This window comes from Miscanthus floridulus, chromosome 18, assembly GCF_019320115.1.
Source record: "Miscanthus floridulus cultivar M001 chromosome 18, ASM1932011v1, whole genome shotgun sequence".
Taxonomy (NCBI): Eukaryota; Viridiplantae; Streptophyta; class Magnoliopsida; order Poales; family Poaceae; genus Miscanthus; species Miscanthus floridulus.
In genome coordinates, this window is record NC_089597.1 from 106,017,199 (window position 1) to 106,037,883 (window position 20,685).

The 20,685-nt window shown below is 50.9% G+C and overlaps 1 pseudogene; it reads left to right on the top strand.

Annotated features, from left to right (window-relative positions):
* Window positions 1-2,026: 2,026 nt before the first annotated feature.
* LOC136520483 (uncharacterized) lies at window positions 2,027-19,270 on the top strand (annotated as a pseudogene).
* Window positions 19,271-20,685: the final 1,415 nt, after the last annotated feature.

The window sequence follows — 20,685 nt, forward strand, 5'->3', positions numbered from 1 at the left end:
GCGATGGCTCGGCGCTGGACGGGTGGCGATGGCCTTGTGAGCGGGAGGGTGCGGGGGACATGGAGGGGATTGTCGTTGGGTTGGTGGAAGGAGAAAGTTGGAGACTCGGAGGAGGGGTAAAGACTGTCTAACACAGAGAGGGAAAGCCCACAGCTGGCCCCATGAAGAAACATGGCCCATATTTTTAGGTTTTTTTTATTCAGGCCATTACAATTCTGGAAGTTTCGAGAAACGCCATTACAATTCGCCTATTCGAAGATTTGCCATTATAATTTCATCTCTCCTTCATTCATGACAATTTTCTACACCAGCCACGTATATAGGCCCACTGTCAGACGTATATGCATACACGGACGCGTATAGGCGTTAAGGATCCGGCTGCTCCGTTAGAATAAGCTCGCCTACGGTGGAGGAGCGCTTGCCCGCGCGGCCAGCGCACGAGCCAGAGCAGCGGCGCTCGCCCTCGGCGGCCTGCGCGCGCGAATGGAACGCAAGCACTGGCTTCGTAGGCTGTAGCCACCGCCATCCGCGCCAGCAACCACGAGTGCTGCTGGCCTCCATGCAGATGTGGTGATGCCGATGCGGTCGCAGCTATTGCCGCTGGCCCTCGCGCTCGTCGGCCCCATGCGCTCGTCACCATACCCCGCGTGCTCGCCTGGGTCGCCGTGCAGGTGCACCGCATCATGCACGTGCTCTGAGCGCAAAGCCGCTGCGCGCTGGCGCTCCAGTCCCACGTCTTCGCCGTCGGACATCCACTCGAACGCCACCATCGGCAAGGGGAGCCGAGATGAAGACCTCGAGGCCCGCAGCGAGCTCGGGCGCGGAGCCGTTGGGGAAGAGGCGCCGCGCGACGGACTCGTAGAGCAGCGTGGATGTATGCAACAGGTTGAGATGGAGACGGTGATGTGGGCGATGGAGATGGGCGTGTGGGCCCTATGCCTTGCCGTCGGCCTTCTCACCATGGCCAGGCGAAGAAGACGCCCTCCGCCGCGCCCTCCTTCGCGTACACGTCACATGCGACCCGGCGGAGCGTGACCTCGAGTTCCATCCCGAGCGGTGGCTCGTACGCGAGTTTCGTCCGGTGGCTCAATGGCGGCGGTGAGTTTGTGCCGGCGGATGTGGCGAGGCAGGGGCGAGCGCGTAGGCTATGGGGCGAGCACCTCCGGCAGGCAGCTCCTGCAGGGACGCGGCGAGCAGCGTGGCCGGTGACGCTCGCGAGCTACGGCAGCGGCAGCTCGCTCCCCCGCCGGCTGAGCTACGGAGCATGGCCACCGTCTGCCACTCCATGCGCGAGCTCTGCCACGACGACCACCACGGGGAGCGCCACATGACCAATAAGTGGGGCCGTATCCTGGGCCGCGCGCGCCAGGGGCAAATGGAGGACGCACCTGGCGTCCGTCAGCGAGTCCGGCGGCCATGTCCGTCCATCTTGCACGCGGCCTCCGGCCTCCCACCTACGTCCGTCTCGCATGCGGACTCCCGCGTCGTGTCGGCAGTCGTGCTGCTGGCTGCGCAGGCTGTGCTCGTCGACCCGCAGCCCGTCGTGCTCTCGCTATTGCCACAGTGCACCACGTGCTCGCCATTGCCGCAGTTCGCGAGCACCGCCGGCCACGCTACTGACCGCGTTGCCAGAGGTGGCCTGCCGCGCTGTCCTGCGTTTGCTCGTTGGTGTCCTGGATCCGGCCCAAGGCCGAGGTGCCGCCGCATTCAATCGTCGCAGAGGGAAGAAGGGGAACGGGGACGGGAGAAACAGATAGCAACGGCGACGTGGCCTCAGTGTAACGGAGGAGGCAGAGACTTAACGCGAGTAGACGCTCCTGTATGCATACGCGTCTGCTAGTGGGTCCATATACGTAAAAGGTGTAGAAAATGACATGAATGGAGGAGACATGAAATTATAATGGCGACGAATTTTAATGGCGTTTCTTAAACCTTACATAATTGTAATGGCCTGAATGAAAAAAAACCCATATTTTTATGGCCCAACCTTTCAGGCTGTCTGCATCACTTCTCGGCTTCTCTCTAACGGAGGAAGACGACGTAGACAAACGTCCGAGGGCCGACCGCCGACCACGATGGAAGCCGGCGGCGGTGGAGCCGAGGAGGAGCAGGTGATGAGCGAGGTGCACCTGGGCTGCCCGCCTCACTTCTCCGGCCTCCATATCTCCCACTTCAGCTTCTCCTCACAGCCCCTAGGTACCAGCACCTCACGCCACGCGCTCCTTTGCGCGCTTTTCGTCATACACCTTCCCTGCACTGCCTCTTAGTGCTAACGGAGGAGAGATTGTCGGGACATGGCATGATTTGTACTCTCCTGAACTTTGATTCGGTGTTTTCAGGGCCATCTGGGGACAACGATGGTGTTGGTGGCGGCGGGAGCGAGTTAGCCGCAGCAACGAGCGGTTCTTGTAAGTGAATGGGACTGTGGATCAGTGGATGTGTCTTTACGTTAGTTCGTGTTGTCGTAGAGGTTAGTTTGGTGGGTATGTGTTCGTTGGGGTAACATGTTTTACTCTGTTGAGGAGGTGATTCGCCTGACGCAGTCGCCGTGGATGAGGATGGGGATCTCGTTCTGGACCGGAGGAGGAGAAGAAACAAATATGGTACACCATTTGTTCGTTGCTACGTGTCGTGTTGTTATGATTAGCGTGTTTCTCATTAAAGCTTTCTTGGCTTGCAGTTAGAAGTGACTGCCATCTGCTCACTATTCAGCATGGTGTTACCAGCTCGCTTAAGAGCGTTGGGCTTCAGGTTGGAAAAAGATGGATGGTGCTTTTCTGTTATATACTTGTGTGATTCATTGTTGTTACTCGTGTGCAGGTTTGGAAAGCGGCCTTGCTATTAGGTGACTTTGTTTTGCACAAAAGCTTTTCATCGTCCAACTTTGATGGTGTTGCTGCCATTGAGATAGGTGCTGGAACAGGTGATAATTGACGGTTTGACATGAAATTAGTGGATATGGGTTTCTAGAATGATAGTTCCTTGCTTTGTTTGATATTTACTAAAGCTCTCTGTACAAGTCCACTACGTTATCTTTTCCTAACTTAGCAATGTTTGTCAGGTTTAGTAGGTTTAGCACTAGCTCGAGTTGCTAGAAGGATTTTTGTTACAGGTACTTTTCTCTCCTTTAGAGTTTAATTTGGTAAACTTGTTTGCCTCACATTGTAGTAATTGATTAAATTCCATGGTCCATGTCAACCTAAAAAAAAAACTCGATCGGGGGGGGGGGGGGGGGGGGGGGGGGGGGTGGTTAAGACTGCCCCCGCAGCATTACAAATAAGAAGAAGGACCTTCTCACCCGGCCGAAAAAACTCCCGAACCCCGCCCCCACCCTTACACGGTGGCTTTCCGTCGTCCAAGTGAGAATTGGGCCGGTGCCCCCCCAGTGCTTTGGTTATGGGGACGGACGAGGGGATTTTTTTTAACCTCAGCCTGAGATTCGCTCCCACGGGGAGTCGAACCCAGGACCTGAGGAGTGCCGCTGGGTCACCTAACCGTTCGAGCTAGGCGCCCTTACATGTAAAGTAGTTTGATCCTTTTGCTTCTGTTCGACAAATAGATTTGTTTGAGATGTCCCTGCTAGAAATAAGAAAACTTGGCTGGAATCACAAATTCAGTACCTTGTGGAAGTGTGATTCCAGTTATGATCCTTATTACTTGATTGCTTTCACGAAATTCAGAGGCACATCTGCATATATACTGTCTAGCTGCCTGATTGTCTCAATTTTAATATGATTTATTTTTTAGAAAAAGAATATTTAGGTCATTTGTATTGTTGAAATGTCAATCCCCTGTTAGTGGGTTCATATGGCACGACTGGATGAATTCATGAATTCACATATCTTGTTTTATAATATAATGGAAAATAATTCAAATTTATATCTTGTGCATTCTGTGATACAATTTGTGTCATGTGGGGCATGACGTACACCAGGCGCCGGCGAGCCCGGGACATCAGGCGCGCAGCTGAACGCGCGGCCAGAGCGGCATCGGCGCAGGAGGAAGCCACCATGTGTGGCTAGGAAGGAAATTAGATTAGTTTCCCTGCTTTATTTCCTTAAGAATAGGAGGTGCTGTTTCCTTAATTTTAGAAAAGGTTGTTGCCTAGCGTGATGGCCGGTTGGCTATTAAGTCTGTAATTCCGTGAACAATGTGGGGGGAAGATTATTATCATCTAAACCTATCTCTCTCTTCAACCAAGCCTGCGGCGGAGGGGTAAACCTCGCCGGAGAAGACGGATCGCGGCTACGAACTACGTAGTCGGGGTCGTGCTACCTTAGGGATTGACGCCCTTGACAACCTGGTATCACGGTCACACCGATCCTCTTCTTCATCCGCTGCCGAACCACCACCAGCTGCCACCACCTCACCACATCCAACCACCGCCAGCGCGTTATCTTCCCCGTCGTCCGTCGCCTCCTGTTCCACCGGCGTCATGGGGGACGATCTGAAGGCGTCCATCGAGGCGCTCACCAAGAACATGGAGATGATGCAGAAGTCCACGGAGAACATGCAGCAGTCCATCGCTGCCAACGCCAAGGCGATTCACGATCTCACCACCACCGGTTCCTCGGCCTCGGGAGGGCGACCAGGCGCCGGCGAGCACCATCAAGACCGGCCGCCTAAACACTGGCGTCCCGAGTTCCCACGCTACGACGGCAAGACTGATCCACTCATCTTCATCAACAAATGCGAATCCTTCTTCTTGCAGCAGCGCATCATGGCGGAGGAGCGCGTGTGGATGGCGTCGTACAATCTTCAAGAGGGGGCGCAGCTCTGGTACATGCAGGTCCAAGAGGACGAAGGCACACCGACCTGGCCGCGTTTCAAGGAACTTCTCAATCTGCGCTACGGCCCCCTCTCCGCGCGGCACCCTTCTTCGAGCTGGCGGCCTGCCGTCGCACGGGGACGGTGGAGGACTACCAAGATCGGTTCCAGGCGTTGCTGCCCCGCGCCGGCCGCGTCGAGGAAGTCCAGCGGGTGCAACTCTTCACGGGAGGACTCCTGCCTCCGCTCAGCCTTCAAGTCCAGATGCAGAACCCGCAGACCCTTGTGGCTGCCATGAGCCTCGCTCGGCAATTCGAGCTTATGGGGCAGTACACTGCCGGCCCAGCACCGTCCAAGGGCCCACCTCGAGGCGTCCTACCCACGCCGGGAGCGCCTCCAATCCCGCCCCAGCCGGCCAGAGCACCGGTGCCCACGGCGTCCGTCGAAGGCCGTCCCGTCCGCCGCCTCAACCAGACCGAGCAAGAGGAACGCCGCCGCCTCGGACTGTGTTTTAATTGTGATGAGAAATACAGTCGCGGGCACAACAAGGTATGCAAGCGCTTGTTCTTTGTGGACAGCGTCGAGGAGGACGATGAGGGCGAGCACAGCGAGGCGCCGCAGGACGTGGAGGCGCCCACGTTCTCCCTCCACGCCGTCGCTGGTGTTCCGACCAACGCCGCGCTCCTGTTGCGCGTGGTGGTGGGCGCCGCCTCCCTCGTGGCTCTGGTCGACACGGGGTCGTCGCACAACTTCATCGGGGAGGAAGCTGCTCTCCGCACAGGGCTCCACATCCAGCCACGACCGCGACTGACCGCCACGGTGGCCAACGGCGAGAAAGTCGCCTGCCCGGGTGTCCTCCGGCGCACGGCCATCTCCATCGACGGCTTGGACTTCAGCGTCGACCTCTACGTCATGCCGCTCGCCGGGTACGACATGGTCCTCGGTACGCAATGGATGGCGCCACTGGAGCGCATCACTTGGGATGTCCCCGCACGGACCATGTCCTTCACGCTCCACGGGCGGGACGTCTGCTGGCATGGGGTGGAGTCCCCGTTCGGTGCGCGCGCCCATTCTGTCGCCACGACGGGCTCCCTCCTCGACGACTTGCTCTCCACGTTCGACGACGTCTTTGCCGAGCCGGCCGGGCTCCCACCACAGCGCGCCCGCGACCACGCCATCGTCCTCAAGCCAGACGCCGCCCCGGTCGCCGTGCGCCCCTACCGGTACCCCGCAGCCCACAAGGACGAATTGGAGAGGCAGTGCGCCGCCATGATTGCGCAGGGCATCGTCCGGCGCAGCGACTCGGCATTTTCGTCGCCGGTTCTCCTCGTCAAGAAGGCGGACGGCTCCTGGCGGTTCTGCGTCGACTACAGAGCACTCAACGCTCTCACCGTCAAGGTCGCCTTCCCCATCCCAGTCGTCGACGAGCTCCTGGACGAGCTTCACGGGGCGCGCTACTTCACCAAGCTGGACCTGCGCTCCGGGTACCACCAGGTGCGGATGCGTCGGGCAGACATCCACAAGACCGCCTTCCGCACCCATGATGGCCTCTACGAGTTCCTGGTGATGCCGTTCGGCTTATGCAACGCCCCGGCCACCTTCCAGGCTCTGATGAACGACGTGCTGCGACCGTTCCTTCGCCGGTTCGTTCTTGTCTTCTTTGATGACATCCTAATCTACAGCTCGACGTGGGCGGATCACCTGCGCCACACCCGCGTCGTCCTCTCCGAGCTACGACGGCACCAACTCTTCGTCAAGCGCGCTAAGTGCGCATTCGGCGCCGCCTCCGTCTCCTACCTCGGCCACATCATTTCGGAGGCAGGCGTCGCCATGGACCCGGCCAAGGTGCAGGCCATCCATGACTGGCCGACGCCTCGGTCTGCTCGAGCGGTGCGGGGCTTCCTCGGCTTGGCGGGCTACTACCGCAAATTCGTCCACAACTACGGCACGGTCGCCGCCCCCCTGACGGCCCTACTCAAGAAGGACGGATTCTTCTGGTCTCCGGAGGCGGCCGCGGCTTTCGACGCCCTCAAGTCCGCGGTCACTTCGGCGCCGATCCTCGCCATGCCCGACTTCACCAAGCCGTTCATCGTCGAGTGCGACGCCTCCACGTACGGTTTCGGTGCGGTCTTGATCCAGGAGGGGCACCCGATCGCATTCTTCAGCAGGCCGGTCGCGCCCCGCCACCGCGCTCTCGCGGCCTACGAGCGTGAGCTCATCGGCCTCGTCCACGCTGTCCGCCATTGGAGGCCATACTTGTGGGGCCGCCGCTTCGTCGTCAAGACGGACCACTACAGCCTCAAGTACCTGCTTGATCAGAGGCTGGCAACGATCCCTCAACACCATTGGGTGGGCAAGCTCTTGGGGATCGATTTCTCGGTGGAATATAAGCCGGGAGCTGCCAACGCGGTGGCCGACGCCCTGTCACGCCGCGACACGGAGGAGCCCGGGACCATATTGGCGCTCTCGGGTCCCCGCTTCGACTTCATCACGCGTCTCCGTCAAGCCCAGCTTACCGACCCGGCCCTCGTCACGCTTCAGGCCGATGTGCAAGCTGGAACACGCCGGGACCCATGGACTGTGGTCGATGCCATGGTTCAGTTCGGCGGCCGCCTCTACATACCTCCGGCGTCCCCCCTGGTTCAGGAGATCGTGGCCGCGGTGCACGAGGAGGGCCACGAGGGCGTTCACCGCACTCTCCACCGGCTGCGTCGCGACTTCCACTTCCCTAACATGAAGCAGGTTGTGCAGGATTTTGTGAGAGCTTGCGCCACTTGCCAGAGGTACAAGTCGGAGCACTTGCATCCCGCTGGGCTACTGCTACCCCTGCCGGTGCCGCAAGGGGTGTGGACGGACATCGCCCTCGACTTCGTCGAAGCTCTACCGCGCGTCAAGGGCAAGTCGGTCATCCTCACCGTGGTGGACAGGTTCAGCAAGTACTGCCACTTCATACCGTTGGCGCACCCCTACTCGGCGGAGTCCGTCGCCCAGGCATTCTTCTCAGACATCGTCCGCCTGCACGGTGTTCCGCAGTCGATGGTGTCCGACCGCGATCCGGTCTTCACGTCCACGTTCTGGCGCGAGCTGATGCGATTGGTGGGCACGAAGCTGCACATGTCCACTGCCTTCCACCCTCAGTCGGATGGGCAGTCCGAGGCGGCGAACAGGGTCATCATCATGTACCTCAGGTGCCTCACAGGAGATCGGCCGCGACAGTGGCTCCGCTGGCTTCCTTGGGCGGAGTTCGTCTTCAACACCGCCTACCAGAGCTCTCTCCAGGACACTCCGTTCCGGGTCGTCTACGGTCGTGACCCTCCCTCCATCCGGTCCTATGAGCCGGGCGACACTCGTGTGGCGGCCGTCGCCAAGAGCATGGAGGAACGAGCTGCGTTCCTTGATGACGTGCGCTATCGCCTTGAGCAGGCCCAGGCGCTTCACAAGCGGCACTACGACAAGCACCACCGAGAAGTGTCCTACAATGTGGGAGATTGGGCGCTCCTCCGACTTCGACACCGAGCTCCAGCGTCCCTGCAGCAGCCGGTCACGGGCAAGCTGAAGCCCAAGTTCTACGGCCCCTACCGCGTCACGGAAATCATCAACGACGTCGCGGTGCGGCTTCAGCTACCACCCCACGCCCGTCTCCATGATGTCTTTCACGTTGGCGTCCTCAAGAAGTTCAACGGACCACCGCCGCCGACTCCACCTGTGCTGCCACCAATCCACTACGGCGCCGTCGCTCCAGAACCCGAGCGTGCTGTTCGGTACCGCCTTGCTCGAGGCGTTCGTTAGGTCCTGGTGCAGTGGAAGGGCCAGTCCGCAGCGTCGGCCACATGGGAAGACGTCGAGCCATTCCTCGTTCGGTTCCCGGCATTTCAGCTCGAGGACGAGCTGAACCTCGAGGGGGGGAGAGATGTCATGTGGGGCATGACGTACACCAGGCGCCGGCGAGCCCGGGACATCAGGCGCGCAGCTGAACGCGCGGCCAGAGCGGCATCGGCGCAGGAGGAAGCCACCATGTGTGGCTAGGAAGGAAATTAGATTAGTTTCCCTGCTTTATTTCCTTAAGAATAGGAGGTGCTGTTTCCTTAATTTTAGAAAAGGTTGTTGCCTAGCGTGATGGCCGGTTGGCTATTAAGTCTGTAATTCCGTGAACAATGTGGGGGGAAGATTATTATCATCTAAACCTATCTCTCTCTTCAACCAAGCCTGCGGCGGAGGGGTAAACCTCGCCGGAGAAGACGGATCGCGGCTACGAACTACGTAGTCGGGGTCGTGCTACCTTAGGGATTGACGCCCTTGACAATTTGCCCCCCCCCCCCTCCCCCTGCCGGGACACATACACCCTGAAGAACAGTATATATTCACATCTTCTTTTCATGTTTAGCTACTTTGCTACCTTCAATCCTTACAGAATTTGTTTGCCAATGGGGATGAACAGATAGAGGCACTGATATCCTAGATAATTGTGTGGCTAATGTCCATATCAACTCTGGTATGCTAAAGTTTGATGAAGCTAAAGTCTGTGTACGGGAACTGGACTGGAAAACGTCATGGCCTCCACCTGTGGGTACACATGTTCCTTCTAATCCAAGGTTTTCTCTACACCAATTGATCTCACTTTCATCATTGATCATCATGCATCACAAAATAGTGATCCATAAGAACTATATTTTAAGTGGAGACTGAATATGAGATCATAATTTGCTTTACAACTTCCTGTTTATAAACAAAATATTCCAGCGTGGCTTTGCATTGCATTTGTTGTATGCTACTCCCTCCATTTCAAATTTTAAGACTGTTTTGCCTTTTTTAGATTCGTAGCTTTTGCTATGTACTTAGCTATACACTATGTCTAGATGCATAATAAAAGCAATTGTATGTAGAAAAGCCAAAACGTCTTATAATTTGGAATTGGAGGGAGTAGAATCCAAGACATGAATTTAACTGTGTAAGCTACAGGATGTAAAATTGATCGCAGTTGATATGGGGGATTTATGCGAGTTCTGGTGTAAATGAAGGCACCTTACTTCTGACCTGCACACCACTTAATCAGTGGGGCTTCTACGCCATGGTCTATGGAAGAGGAGCCCTTCCTGCACTTGAGTTGCTACATATGTTATCTTGCCTATATTAGTGGCTGGAGTGAGCCCCAGTGTACAGATTAAAACAAGGGCAGAATCATCCTCCAGAAAGATGGTAGCTGGTCATAGCCTCAGGTGTATAAGCACCTTTGTTGGCTACAAAAGGAGAACTGATGCAATTCTTTTGAACTTTTCGCACTCTTTTGCATGGGGTGGGTAATGGGGAGGTCGTAGGTTGTTCACCGGATAGTACCCAATTTACAGTATCCTAACAGAGACATTAATGGAGTTCTCTAACTCCTCTATACAATAGCCTTTGCTTTATTCAAGTGTTTCTTTGGCACAGGCTAATTCCATGTTCTCTGGTGCAGTCGGTATATATGGTCTGCAAGTGAAGTTGAGGAGGCTGAGAAAGCAACAGTCCTGTTTGCTGCAGATGTTATTTACAGTGATGATCTCACAGATTTGTTCTTCGGCACGGTGAAGAAATTGATGTCATGTGGTGCCAAGAAGGTACCATTGAACTCATCATTTACTATTCATTATTCAGCTCCAAAGTCTTGAGCTAAGGCGCCTTCCCAAAGCGAAGGATCAAGAATCAAGATTCTTGTTTGCATTTTGTAGGTGCTATACTTGGCCCTGGAGAAGAGATACAACTTCAGTCTAGATGAACTAGACGTCGTGGCCAATGGTTACGCGCACTTCTGAAGTTTCTTCACAGCTCAAGATGGTAAATTGTTTGCAAAGGTCTCTCTGCTTCGTTAACAAAACGAGTGTTGTCAAGTGATCTAAATCGTTTCCTTTCATCCCAATTATTATCCGCAGGGCATGGTGATCCGATCGATGGATATGGACCAGGTTTTGTTGGAAAGCAGATAGACCCTGCAGAGATTCCTCAGTACATCAAAGAATATGAGAGGGGCAAGGATTTAGAGATGTGGAAAATCATGTACAGTCCAGACCAGAAACAGCAGTAACTCTACAAAAATCATCTTTTCCTTCCAGCAGGAAGGAGAGAAGTGAGCAATGCATGCTATTCCGCCTTATTATCATTAACCTCAAATGACTCTGGAAAACCTCCCGTTTGAGGTAAATTCTGCAGTTGCAGGTTCCAACAACAAATATCATCGTCGATTGCCACAAATGCATGGTCCCCAGGATGATGGCGACCCAGAACAAGCAACGGAGCATCCCCAGGACAAATGCTCTGTGTCGATCGGTCTGGCAATGTGTAACACCCATAGACATGGTCTATACATTGTAACACCCATAGATTTGGTCTATACACAAAGGGGCCCCACATGTAAGATTATGTGAAGGAAGGCATATAAGCCTGAGAAGGGCCAGAGTAGAGGGGATCAGAAAATTGAATCGGGTGTTGCCCTGCTCGTCTTCCACGACGGCAAATCTTCTCACGTCCCGGTGATCTTCGTCGGTGGCCACGGGAACCTACCGGTGAGAGCATCCTCGTCTTCCTCACGTCCCGGTCCTCACCACCGGTGTCCACGGGGTGTGACAAGTGGTATCAGAGACGGTGTATCCTCGGCGTGGGCGGCGGGCGACCTCAGCTCCTCTCCGCGCTAGTTATCGGGTCGCGACGACGACTGTTGGCGCGTCGGCGGCGGATCCATTGGTCCGGCGTGGCGACTTCATCGATTCGGCGCAACCCACCTTCAGCTCCGGGCGGCGCTGCAGCGGCACTCGACTCGGACTCAGACTCCGTTTTGTTCCGCGGCAGCTACTCCTTTTGGCGGCGGTGCATACTCTGGTGGCGTGTGGCGGCGGTAGACCACTCCTCGGGGAATCCGACGTGGTGGCGTAGCAGAAGCGTGGTGGCTTATTCTCGGACCTCGGTGTGCCTGTGCTACTCGTCGTGGAGGTACTGAGCGTGATGGCGTTGCGGTTGGCAAAGTGGTTGCTCCATCCTGCAGAACACCCACCCACCATAGGTTGGTCTGAGGGCATGAGTCGTTGTCGCGAGGAGCTCGTGATGGAACCTGCCAAGCGTTCATCTCCCAGGATACTGGGCGGAACGCCACAGCAAGGCGGCGCTCACCAAGTGTTCGAGGTAATGCCTCAGATGGATGTGGTCTGGGACGATGATTTATTGCATGATGTTGACTCGCAGGACGGTCTATTGCAACAAGTAGCAGGGTCTGGTGAATCTTTGGTTGATGATGAGAGGACGACAAGTGTGAAGCTGGACATCAGTGACAAGTTAAGGCAAGTCAGTGATGATAAACTTCTCTTAGATCTTGGCATGAATTCTGTGGAGGTGATGTTTGATGAAATACCCTGTGAAGATGATGAATTTTTGGACAGCCTCGACTTGCACCATGGTTTGTTGCAGGAACTAGCTCAAGGTGGAGAGTTCATAGGTGCCGAGGAGACAAAGCCAACTGCTCAGCTGTTCCTCCATGGCAATAGCATTCCCACTCTTGTCAATAGTGATCCCCTTCTCTTGGAGTATAGCATGGATGAGGCATTCAACAAAATGCCTTGTGGGGATGTTGTGTGGGATGACGAGCCGTTGCAAGACCTTGGTTTTTGCCATGACTTACTGCAGCAGCTCCAGGTACTAGAGCGAGCATAGTTAGCGAGAAGGAAAAATGGGTAATCGAGGTTGACACTGATATGGCACTTACTCATATCGGTGTCTTGTCACATTTTCTGGAAATTTGTGAGACCTCAAATGCTGATGAAGCAGGTAAATTATTTGCTGAGATACTCACTCATGAGAGCAGTTCGTTACAATATCTAGAGATTGGTATGAGTTCTGTAGACCATGGGCTGGAAGAAACGCTTGAGCTTGATGACCAAGTATCCTGTGAAACGCTCTACGAGTGCAATGAAAACTTGCAGCTAGAAGAAGTATATGTTGCATGTTTGAGAATGATGCCGCCATCTGCAGGGTGTGTGACAGATCATTTTTCTCCACAATGTCTTAACCACCAGTGCCTGAGCCATTTATGCCTTGCTTGTTATGGAGCATGGGCTGGCCAGGAGATGGAAAGTGACTGCAAAGACTTGGTTATCTTTGATGGAAAGCAAGAAATATGCGGTGGTGCTCATTATGTGGCCTTTGGTGTAGCACTATGGAGGCGAAATGCTCTCAGCCCATGAAATTCTGATACAAAAGCTACTTGTTCAATTTTCAACAAAATACTTTCATGGAATAGAGGCGGTTTTAGTCCAAGAGAAAGTGAGCTGCAACTTGAGCAATACAAGATGGTGGAGAGACAATGGGATCCAGGTATCCGTGGTCCTATTCTCAATTCCACAAAATTAGTGCTGATTGTTGGCTCATCCAGGAGGGATGCTAGTGAATTCATGATTACGGTTACTCTGGGAATTTCTTCTCATAGCTCAAGGGATACAACTGAATTTTGTGCCTGGTATTATAAATGCATAGCTGATGTGGAATCAGATGAGCATCACATTGCTGCTGTCAGCTCATTGGAGAAAGCTCTTGGACTGCAAATTCAGCATCATCTCTCTGCAGATGGAAATGAAAGAACCATTGCCCTGAAAGAAATAAGGCTTTCCCTGGCTCCATATCTTATCAGTTGGTGCACAGTGCTAAAATATGCATTTAAGTGCTAAAATTTGTGCGAACAGTACAAATTCAAACAAGATGAAACTAGTCATGGAGAAGATATTCTACAGGCTTCAGTACTCAATCAATTCTTGACTTGGACGGTGTGGAGATGCATATCATAGAGTGATGCTAATTGTGCTGCTAGTCTGATACTTGAGGACATGATTTTTGGAGCTCTTGTAAGGAAAATGGACCTTTGGCCCATTTATTTTGGATTTTGGTGTTAGATGACCAACACAACCAAATTGGACTAATGAATTTGCAAGTGTTTGTTTTGTAGTTCAATAGGGTGCAAGACGTGACTTGGACAAAGGCGACGTGATGATCCGATGATCAACACCTCAAGTAAGACCTTAAAAGCACAAGAGAAGACCCAAGATATCAAGCAAAGTCCAAGCATGAAGATTGAAACCAAGCCGTGTGCAAGATTGCGAAGAAACGAAGTCACAGAGGTGACCGGACGCTGGACCGGACGCTGCGACCGGACGCTGGGTGGTGACTCGGCAGACTGGCTACCGGACGTGAGGACCGGACGCTGGCGGCAATCGACCGGACGTAGAGACGCAGCGTCCGATCGAGTACAGTAAGGTTCCAGAGCGGCAAATCTGCGACCGGATGCGTCCGGTGGCAGGCGACCGGACGCTGCCAGCGTTCGATCAGTATATTGCCGGCTCAACGGTCGGATCGATCGGATGCGTCCGGTCAGGACGATTCAGTGTCCGGTCAGTAGCAGTTTCGAGGGTTTCAGTCCCCAACGGCTACTTTCTCAGTGGGGCTTATAAATACAACTCCAACCGGCCATTTGAGTGTGTGGAGCTAAGAAAACATACCAAGGGTGTTGATACACCATTTTATGATCTCCACTTGCATAGTGCTTAGTGATTCATCAGGTGATTAGCATAGGTGCTTTGCGAAGTGCTTAGGTTGATTAGACCACCGCTTATGCACTTGCTCTAGGTGTTTGCCTAGTGTTTAGTGAGGTTAGCATACCTCTTGTCACCCCGTGCTTGCGAGCACAAGTGTTGTACATTGGAGGGGCTTGAAGTCTTGCGAGATCGTACCAACCGTGTTTGTGGTGCGGCCGTCACCGTGTACCGAAGGGAACAAGGCCCGCGACGTTTCGGCCGAAAGCTTGATAGTGAAGACGGCGGGGAGCATCCGGGAGAGGCTTGCCGGAAGGCACATCGGAGACCCACTTGCGCGTGGGGAAGGCCCGAGGCTATCCACGGAGTTACCCGACCGGGAGCTTGGCCCTTGCGAGGGATTCCTTGTGAGGGGCTCCAACGAGGACTAGGGGGAAGCTTGCGCGCTTCTCGATACCTCGGTAAAAATACCGGAGTCGTCGACGAGAGTTTGTATATCTCTACTTTGCTCTTTAAAGCTTCCGCATTTACATTGATCATATTATTATCTTTGCGGTAGAGATAGCAACACACTAGCAAAACCGTAGTTGCATATCTAGATAGTTTATCTTTTGCATAGGTTTGGCTAGAGATAGAAAAAGAGGCCATAGTTTAAGGATTAGTTTTTTAAGTTGCCTAATTCATCCCCTTTTTAGGCGTCACGGTCCCTTCAATTGGTATCAGAGCCGTTTGGCTCATATTTGGACCTTTGGCTTAACCGTCGTTGAGCCGACGCTACTTAGAATGGTTGTGATGGATACCGCTAGGTCTCCACAATTTGATGGCACTAACTTCCTCTATTATAAGGCTAGAATGGCTTGCCATCTTGAGGCGGTTGATTTAGGTGTATGGAGAGTCACTCGTGACGGGATGAAATCCATTAAGAATCCCGAAAAACTCATGAAGAGTGATGAAAAGGAATTGCATTTTAATGCTAGAGCTAAGAATTATTTGTTTGAATCTTTTAGCATGGATGTTTTTAACTAAGTATTTACTTTAAATACGGCACATGAAATTTGGTTAAAACTCTAAGAGCTCCATGACGGCACAAGTAATGTCCGTGAGCAAAAACATTGTCTAGCAAAACAAAATTATGATTCCTTTGTAATGAATGATGATGAGCTTGTTCGTGATATGTATTCTCGTTTGAATCTAATTATCAATGAGCTCCATTCAATAGGATTATTAAAGCTAGATGATGCAGACATCGTGAGGAAGATCATCTCCGTGCTACCGCAAAAGAAATATGCAAGCATCATCACCATCCTTCACAACATGGAGAACTTGAGCACCATGACCCCGGGGATAGTAATTGGAAAATTAGTGGCATTTGAAATGTCACACAAGATAGGTCAAAAAGAAGCCTCTTCATCTAGCAAAGGCAAAGCCCTCGCTTGTAGCGAGAAGAAGATGAAGGGCAAGAAAGTTGAAACAAGTTTAAGCTCAAGCTCCTCAAGTGAAGATGAAGAAGAGGATGATGAAGAAGAAGAAGAATCAAGCGATGATGATCAATCTTCCTCCTCCACCTCCGACCTTGATGAAGAATCAATCAAACTTATCAACAAGGTGGAAAGGATGATCCAAAAGCTCAATGTCAAGGGTGTGCCCATCTAAATTTAAGACCTCATTTTCACTAGTCAAAGAAACGAGCCAAGAAAGAGAGGATGCTATGGATGCGGGAGGTGGGGCACTTTGTGGAAGTTTGTCCAAACAAGCCCACACCCAAGACAAAGAAGAAGGCGTGCAAGAACAAAGTCCTCACATCAATGAGATCATGGGTTGATTCTTGAAGAAGACCATCACAAGAGGCGAGGGCGCAAGCACTCATCATCAAGCTCCTCTTGTAAGTGCCTTATGGCACGAGGTAACGAAAGCTCTTCATCTAGTGAGAGTGATAGTGATGATGATTTGCCTTCTTATCATGAAATTGTGCAAGAAAATCTTAACTATGCTAAAGCTTGCACTACTCAACAAAAAAGGCTCGAAAAACTAAAAGGAAAGCTAGATAGTTCACAAGAAGCATACAAAACATTGCTTGAACAATATGAAAATTTTGCCAATCTTAATGTTGAACTATCTACTAAAATCGAGCAACTTGATGCTAGTGCAACAACAAATGAATGCACAATTAATGATAAGCAACTTGAAAAGAAAAATAAAAAATTAAAAGAAAAGTTAGCTAGCTCACAAAATGATTATCAAAGTTTGCTTGCTAAAATGGAAATCATGTGCAAATATTGTGATGAGCTAACTAATAAAGTTGCTAATCTTGAAGCCGTTAAAAACACCCCCTCCAAGGCTTCTAAAAAGAAAAGTTCTATCATTAAAAAGGATGTCTCTACTTCTTGCAATGATTTATGTTTAGACTCACCTCTGTGCAACCAAGCTTGTGTTGAGAATGTTATTGTAGATACATGCACATAAGAAGTTATAAAGGAAAATGAGCAACTCAAGCAAGAAGTAGCTCGTCTCACTAAGGACTTAACTCAAGTGAAAGGCAAAGCAAACCCAACTTCATCAAGATAACACCGTCAAGGGAGTGAAGAAGCTTGATGAAGGATAAACCGTGGTTTGTTACGTGTGCCACAAGGAAGGCCACAAGTCCTATGAGTGCAAGGTGAAGAATGGGGGAGGAACAAAGAAGGAGCAAAAGCAAACAAGCAAGTTTTTCAACACCTACATCAACAAGGTGGACAAGAAGGTCTCCACACCTTATCTCTTGAAGAAGAAGAAAAATGACAAGGTAGTGGCCATCAAGGTGAACAAGCAAGCCAACAATGGGGTCAAACGCTTTTGGGTGCCAAAAAAAATCATCTCCAACATGAAGAACACCAAGAAGGTTTGGATCCCGAAAGAGAAGTGAGTAGTTCGATGGACCTCGGGGAATTTGGAGACTTGGCAAAGTGTGGGTGCATATCATGGGGTGCATCATGATGTACAAAGTTATTGCCAAGTGGATTAGTGAAAACTATGGACTCAAATTCCCCTTCCCATGTTAGGTAACTAGATGTTATTGCTTTCAATTAGTAGTTTCTTCAAATAGCATTGCTTTCAATTGATAGTATTTTTCAATTGGTATCTTTTTAAGCATCTAGTTACTCCTTATGCCTATGTTTGCATTTGCATTCTTAAAATCCTTTGTCATGCATACAATAGGTATATTTTATGGTAGGATTGCTCGGTTTCATTCTTAACCCTTGGAGCAAACCTACATGGTTTAAACTTGTTTAGAAGCATGGCACATAGCTTGTCTTACAATTATTTATCTAATATGTGCCAAAGTCCAAATTGTAGACAATTTCTCCCAAATATCATCTTCAAGTGGTATTTTGATTCTAAAATCAATATGCACAAATTCTACAAGTATTCCACACTTGTGTGCACATATTTATGATGTATCACTTTTTAAAGCCTATGTGTAATAGTCTCATTGTAAGGAAAATAGAGTCCCGGAAGTTAAGCATCATATTTCAATTAGTTTCATCATGTTGATTTCATTTTATATTTATATGCTTTCTCCATGCATTATATAGATTAACCTCTTTTATGCAATAAATTGCTAATTTAGGGGGAGTTTAGTCTATATAATGTGAGAGTCAAATTTTGTGATCTATTTCATTCTACACACAAAGAATCATAAAGTTTGATCCTCCCTTGTGCTACTAATGTCTTCTTTTTTAGTGTTTGATGCCAAAGGAGAGAATTTGAAGGACCAAAGGCAAGCATGAAGTTGTTGTCTACAAGTGGTAATGGTCCGAGAAAGGGAGGAAAGTGGATTATGGAGTAGTCTAAGTAATGGTAAAATTTGTAGAAATCCATAATGCCACACGGGGACATTTGCAAGGGCAAGATAAGCTTTCATGTAGTTTTAATTGGTATCTTTTAGTCTCTCAATTGATTTCAATTAGTATCCTTTAATATCATATATGATTTCAATTGGTACCATATAAACTTGCCCTTTGCATTGCATCCTAGTAAGTAGGTAGTTTTTAATTTTCAAATTCTTATTATTTGCTTACTTTGGTTGTGTTGGCATCAATCACCAAAAAGGGGGAGATTGTAAGGAAAATGGACCTTTGGTCTATTTACTTTGGATTTTGGTGTTAGATGACCAACACAACCAAATTGGACTAATGAATTTGTAAGTGTTTGTTTTGTAGTTCAATAGGGTGCAAGACGTGACTTGGACAAATGCGACGTGATGATTCGATGATCAACACCTCAAGTAAGACCTTAGAAGCACAAGAGAAGACTCAAGATATCAAGCAAAGTCCAAGCATGAAGATTGGAACCAAGCTGTGCGCAAGATCGTGAAGAAACGAAGTCACAGAGGTGACCGGACGCTGGACCGGACGCTGAACAAGCAACTGGACGTTGCGACCGGACGCTGGGTGGTGACTCGATAGACTGGTGACCGGACGCGAGGACCGGACGCTGGCGGCAATCGACCGGACGCAGAGACGCAGCGTCCGATCGAGTACAGTAAGGTTCCAGAGCGGCAAATCTGCGATCGGACGCGTCCGGTGGCAGGCGACTGGACGCTGCCAGCGTCCGATCAGTATATTGCCGGCTCAACGGTCGGATCGACCGGACGCGTCCGGTCAGTAGCAGTTTCGCGGGTTTTAGTCCCCAACGGCTACTTTCTCAGTGGGGCTTATAAATACAACCCCAACCGGCCATTTGAGTGTGTGGAGCTAAGGAAACATACCAAGGGTGTTGATACACCATTTTAGTGATCTCCACTTGCATAGTGCTTAGTGATTCATCAGATGATTAGCATAGGTGCTTTGCGAAGTGCTGAGGTTGATTAGACCACCGCTTATGCACTTGCTTTAGGTGTTTGCCTAGTGTTTAGTGAGGTTAGCATACCTCTTGCCACCCCGTGCTTGCGAGCACAAGTGTTGTACATCGGAGGGGCTTGAAGTCTTGCGAGATCGCACCAACCGCGTTTGTGGTGCGGCCGCCACCGTGTACCGAAGGGAACAAGGCCCGCGGCGTTTCGACCGAAAGCTTGATAGTGAAGACGGCGGGGAGCATCTGGGAGAGGCTTGCCGGAAGGCACATCGGAGACCCACTTGCGCGCGGGGAAGGCCCGAGGCTATCCACGGAGTTACCCGACCGGGAGCTTGGCCCTTGCGAGGGATTCTTTGTGAGGGGCTCCAACGAAGACTAGGGGAAAGCTTGCGCGCTTCTCGATACCTCGGTAAAAATACCGGAGTCGTCGACGGGAGTTTGTATATCTCTACCTTGCTCTTTAAAGCTTCCGCATTTACATTGATCATATTATTATCTTTGCGGTAGAGATAGCAACACACTAGCAAAACCGTAGTTGCATATCTAGATAGTTTATCTTTTGCATAGGTTTTGCTAGAGATAGAAAAAGAGGTCATAGTTTAAGGATTAATTTTTTAAGTTGCCTAATTCACCCTCCTCTTAAGCATCACGGTCCCTTCAGCTCTAATTCTTGGTAATCTCTGTGCTAGAAAGAGATGCTTCAGTTTGCTCATCAACGGCAGTATATGCATATCAGTATTACATCTCGATGTTAGGGACTCCTTGGTTATCTTATCCATCATCCGTCCATAGGATCCTGGTATTTTTCATGCTGTTGCTTGGGGACAAGCAACATTTTGTGGGGGTGGACATCTTTTGTCGCAGTTGGCATGGAAAGGAGATGACCTGGATGACAAGCAAAGAGAGAGAACTTTTGTGCAAGGACAGCGATGCACCAAATTTCTTAGTTTTGTCCATGATTTTCCAGGGATTCTAGAACTTGGCGTCCGTCACTGTAAATGGCATATCTGGTGAACTTCCTGCAGTCCAGGAGTTGAACCATGGCAGTGAGAACTTTGCCATCTATGATTCTATGAAGAATGCCAAGGATTAAGTGGTCTGCACATTGTGGTTATGGAATTACAACCATGGAGTGTTAGTACCATTCCCCTTGGAAATTGCAAGATTGAAATGTTTCGGTCAGTACTCCAGAAAATGTCATCATAGGGATGGAGGGGTTTCAGGCCAACAGAATGTGAGCATCAGCTTGCACTGATGACTGTGAGACAATGGGACGTTGGAATTTGGAGAGATGAGATAGCTGATCAAGGTTATGCAGGTCACGCCCATTGGGGACAAGCAACGTTTTGTGGGGGTGGAAATGTAACACCCATAGACATGGTCTATACAGTGTAACACCCATAGACATGGTCTATACACAAAGGGGCCCCACATGTAAGATTATGTGAAGGCAGGCATATAAGCCAGAGAAGGGCCAGAGTAGAGGGGATCAGAAAATTGAATCCGGTGTTGCCCTGCTCTTTTCTTCCACGGCGGCAAATCT